A 6000-nucleotide genomic window follows, 5' to 3' on the forward strand; every position below is an offset into this window, starting at 1 on the left:
TTTTTTTAAACAGCAACATTATCATAAACGAAATCTTTAAACATGAAATAATGTATAACTTAAAATATAAATTTGTATTAATTTATTAATACATAGCAATCTATGTAATAAGCGCCCCTAATGTGATAAATTTATATATGTTTTTCAATTGTCCAAATAATATTGTGAAGCAATCTTCGCTTTCTGATGAAGCGCTTGATTGATTAATAGTCATGCTGCTAGATTTTTACTATTTTCTCTCTCACCTGTCTGAGAAGCAGTCGACCATTTCTTCGCCGGAGTGATACTCCATTGTCTACCATCGACCTTTCCTTCGCCGGAGAGTTCATTATAATATCAGGATTGTTCCTAAATTAAAATGGTACGTTTTTGAATGTCATCTTCCTTCTCTACTTTTCTTCACAACGTTTTTTATGTTTTTTGAATACTCGACATGAAATGTTCTGTTCTTGTTGATTATCAGGAAGGAATACACATGAACGAGAATGATATGAACGAGAATGATATTAATGATTTAAGGTATTTTGTTTAACTTCTCTAATACTATAAGATGTTTTCGTTCATATTTAAGCGAAGAGCTCTTCACTTATAGGATTGTTGATAATAGCTTGTAAAGCGAAGCTCTCTTCGCTTATTGGATAAATGTGAATAATAGTGAAGTGAAGCGCTCTTCGCTTATATTTCCTTCATTTTACAATCATCTATAAGTTTTGGTGAGATGAAGATTTATTTTCTATGTGTTCTAAAATTTAACAGCGAATTTGCTAGTTGTCGTCGTCAATTGAATTTTGATGAAAACGGCCAACCTTTGGAGGACATCGAAGCCAACTTAATTCCACATTTAGGTAGGGAATTTGAGAGTGAAGAAGAAGGCTACGTATTCTATTTAGCATACGCTAAACTAATAGGATTTGGTATAAGGCGCAGTTCAAAACATGTTGACAACGATGGTAAAATACTGGATAGAGTTTTTTGTTGTAGTGCACAGGGTGAACGGGTAAAAGACAAACGTGATGTCTATGTGAGACGTAGCCGTTCTTTGACAATGTTCGGTTGTGAAGCGAAATTGAGGATAAAGAGGGCAGAGAATGGAAAGTTCCAAGTGGTAAATTTTATTAGTGAGCATTGTCATCCTCTTGCAAGTCCAAAGAAAACTCACCTGTATAGATGCCATAGGAATATTTCTGCAGTTGCAGGCTTACATATCGAGATTGCCACTAACGTGGGAATTCCTCCTAAGACATCCCATGCTCTAATGTCTAAATAAATCGGTGGAAGGGAGAATCTTAGTTTTCTTCCTGAGGATTACAAAAATTACTTGCGAACGAAAAGAACCAGAGACTGTAATTTTGGGGATACAGGGGATGTATTAGAGTATTTGCAGAAAAACAATCAAATGATCCAGGTTTTTATAATACTTTTCAACTTGATGCGGACGATTTGATAACGAATATTTTTTGGTGTGATTCCAACATGCGGTCTAATTATTCATACTTCGGAGACGTTGTCAGTTTTGATACGACCTACAAGAAGAATAAGGAAGGTCGTCCAGTTGCGCTTTTTGTAGGTGTGAATCATCACAAACAATCTATTATTTTTGGTGCAGCTCTATTATACGATGAAACTTTAATGACTTTTGAATGGTTGTTTGATACTTTCACCAAAGCTATGCGTGGGAAAAACCAAAAACCATTCTTACAGATCAAGACGCGGCCATGGCTAAGGCCTTGGCGTCTACATAGCCCGAAACAAATCATCGTCTATGTATTTGGCACATATTTCAAAATGCAGTCATACATCTAAGCTCCGTGTTCCATAATTTCAGAGAATTTTCGAAGGATTTTTCTTCATGTATATATGATTTTGAAGAAGAGATAGAGTTTGTTGAAGCTTGGAATCAAATGTTGACAAACTACGGGCTTGAAAACAACGACTGGTTGAAACGTATGTTTTGCATTAGGCGAAAGTGAGCATTAGTCTATGGACGACAAATGTTTTGTGCTGATATGACGACAACACAGAGAAGTGAGAGTATGAACAGTGTGTTGAAAAGGTACTGCTCCTACAAACACAAGTTTTTAGAATTTCTCAAACACTTTGAAAGACTAATCGATGAAAGAAGATATGATGTGTTGAAGGCTGATTTCAAATCAATTACCAGCCAACCAAGTCTGAACTATCCAGTTTTGATCTTAAAGGATGCCTGCAAAGTTTACACTCTAGAGGTATTTAAGTGCTTTGAACAACAATGGTTTATGTCGCATGATTGTGGTGTAGAAATGTTAGAGGATGTCGACACACACAGAAAATATAAGGTAAACCCCCCACACTAGGAGATGCTCTCATACAGTTACAGTTCATAAGAATGATGATAAGAATATTAAGTGTAGCTGCTGTAAATTTGAATTTGGCGGGATTTTGTGTGCTCACATCCTAAAGATTTTCACTACGATTGACGTGTTGAAGATTCCTCCTGCGTTGATATTGAAGAGGTGGACAAGAACAACAAAAGATGGATTATTTGGAACTGATCCAATCGTGGACAATAGTAATGTTGATCCGAGTGAGCTTCATAACATAAGATACAGAGATTTGTGTGGCTTGTCCATGCATTTATTTACAAAGGCAGCCGAAAGAGATGACACGTATAGGCATGTCAAAGAAATTATGCTTAGCCAGTGTAAGTTTGTGGATAAAAAATTACAAGTGAGTATAAATATGCAAACTCCACCAACTGGTGTATCATGTTCTGCCGAGGGTGCACATGTTCAAGCGAAAGGAATCAAAACTAAGAAGCCAACAAAGTCTGGTAAGAGAGGGAAAGGTGGACTAGAGAAGAACTCAAGAAAAAGAAAATCAACAAGAATAACAAGCGAATCACAAAATCCGGTATGAATTTGCTCACTTAACTTCTTTACTAATAATTGGGTTATTACTCTTCATTTATTAACATACTTTTAAATTGATATACAGTTCCAGCCATCAAATGCAATGCCAACGACAACTCCTCAGTTCTCAACTCCTCAACAATGGGACGAAAGTTTCAGCATGGACGCCAATACTCCGTTCACTGTTCTTTTGTCATCTCAACTATCGAATTCCAGTTTCATGTGAAATCTAATATGTATTTGTATGTATGTATATTTGATTTGAAACCATGAACAAGGTAGAATGTATGCATGCTATGTTTTTTATGTAATACAAAATGAATGACAACACTAATTTCCTTCTAAAAATTAAAACATGTAAATGAAGCGAATAATTATTCGCTCTCAGTCGACTCCTCTTAATTATAATTTTCATTAAAAATTTAAAAATAAAAACCTAAAATTTAAGCGAATAATTATTCGCTACAATAAAAATAAGTATTTGAAGCGAATATTTATTCGCTTCATGTTTCTTTCAATTAATTAATTTATTTAATACATAAATAAACATGTATTATATTTTTGTAAAATTTGGTATTTACATGTTAGAGTAAGTGTAATTAAATGTGAAGTAACCCGGCTTCTCATGGGTGGGGTGGGGGTTTTACATGAACGCCAGGTTTAAAATAACATGAAGCGAAGAATTCTTCGCTCCAATTCGATTACTCTAAATGAAAGTTTTCATATAAAATTATAGAAATAAAAACAAGTAATTGAAGCGAAGAATTATTCTCTTCAACTCGACTCCTTACATTAAAATTTTATCAAAATTTATAAAATAAAAAATAGTATTTGAAGCGATTATTTATGCGCTTCATGTTTCTTTCAATTAATTTATTTATTTTATACATAAATAAACAAGTATTATATTTTTTTAAAATTTGGTATTTACATGTTAGAATAAGTGTAATTACATGTGAAGTAACCCGGATTCTCATGGGTGGGGTGGGGGTTTTACATGAACGCCAGGTTTAAAATAACATGAAGCGAAGAATTCTTCGCTCCAATTCGATTACTCTAAATGAAAAGTTGTCATATAAAATTGTAAAAAATAAAACAAATAATTGAAGCGAAGAATTATTCTCTCCAACTCGACTCCTTACATTAAAATTTCATCATAATTTATAAAATAAAAAATAGTATTTGAAGCGATTATTTATGCGCTTCATGTTTCTTTCAATTAATTTATTTATTTAATACATAAATGAACAAGTATTTGAAAATCAAATTTCATTAAAAACAATCTGTATATATACATCTTCATTATTGTAAAAATGTCAAGTAAAATTATTTGAAAATTTTAATTACACAACATCTTCATTATTGTACAAATGTCAATTAAAATTATATGAAACGTTTAATTACACAATCTGTATGCATCTTCATTATTGTACAAATGTCAACTAAAATTGTTTGAAAACTTTAATTACACAATTTGTATACATTTCCAAATTCATTGACTAATCCATTTACTGCAAGATTCGTAGACCTTGTTCCTGGCTCTGTTGAGCTCAGAGCCAATGACACGCCAACAATATATCATCCTCAAGGTCTTTATTTGTGCGCGCACATTTTTTTTAACGCCGAAGCCACTTTTCCAACCCTTCATCTGACCTTCATACGTCTCCATGTGTCTCATGCAAAAAATGCCGCAGTCAATGTAATTCTTGGAATCCTGCCATGACAATTTCAAACATGTCTTTTCCAAACTGCCATACTTTTCAGTAAGAACGGGGTCTACGTCGTTCATAAACCGTTGAATGTAGTCATCCTGATACATAATTACAAACAACATGATGTAATGTAATTTAGTGATAACAGTAATTCAATCATTGAACTAGTTCAAAAACAAATTTTAGTGTCATACCAAGATTTTGACATTCTTATATCTTCTCTCGAATGGCGATTGCATATGTGACTCCCTGTTGTCAATTACTTGAATTTCCTTTTGTATGAAGTTATAGCAAACCAAGTAGAAATGAGATTCATCAATGATTGGGAAAAACATATGTGAATAGAATCAAAATAAATAAGATTGCATAGAGGTGTACATGCTATTATAAGATATCACAGCGAGAGATGTACTTACGAGGTCCACATCCAAGAGGTCCCTTTTCGAAATCTGGAAAGCCCGACCTTCACGATAAAACCTATCATCGAATTCTTTTTTGGTAGTTATCCCACTTGCACGAAAATCTGTTTACAACATAGTCTTTAGTGTCACACGAATAACATAATTGATAAGCAATAGTGCTAGTACAACTTACGGTGACCGTGGTTGTGAAGAAAATCTTATTGCAACGACGTTTTACATTTCTCTTACAGAAGTCGTTCAACATGTACGACCAAACGTCAATAATCATACTGTCTACCCAGGTTTGATTAGCCATTGTAAGCATATCCCCGCGCGTCACGTGTAGACTTAGTCTCTCACCCAAAAATAACATTTCATTGCATAAAACCAGAAAATATGTTTCAGAATGGGGTACAAAGTATATTTTTTAGGAATAAGTAAGAATGTCCAGGAAACATTATCTTTTATCAAGTCCTGTCGCAAATATGAAACCCACAAAAATCTTCTGAATGTTTGTCATTTCTTTGACATCCCTAAACATTTTACTGTAATATGGGGTTTTCAATACTAGAGGCAATTTCAATGCTCCAAGCCATTCATTCAATGTCATTTGTGGACGAGACGAGGCAGATTGAAGTGGCAGTGGTAGACTTGAGATGCATTCTTCTTCAATTTTTACTATCGCCAATGAAGGGGAGTTGTTGTTGGTTTCAGTGTTGATGACCTCGGTTAACCAATCCGTTTTCAAATTTCGGGGGACTTTTCTGCAGACATTTAAGGCCTTTGATGGTCCAGCTTCTTCTGTTTGTTGAATAATTTGGGTAGGAGGCAAGACTTGGGTTGTTAGAGTGTTGGTTTTGGTGTTGGTTTCTGTTTTGGGAGGAATGTTGTTGGCTTTGGCTTGGGCGGTTGGAGTGGTTGTGGTTTTGGTGTTGGTTTCTGTTTTGGGACGAATGGTGTTGGCTTTGGCTTGGGCCATTGGAGTGGTTGTGGTTTTGG

Source organism: Impatiens glandulifera, chromosome 7 (genome assembly GCF_907164915.1).
Source record: "Impatiens glandulifera chromosome 7, dImpGla2.1, whole genome shotgun sequence".
NCBI classification, from domain to species: domain Eukaryota; kingdom Viridiplantae; phylum Streptophyta; class Magnoliopsida; order Ericales; family Balsaminaceae; genus Impatiens; species Impatiens glandulifera.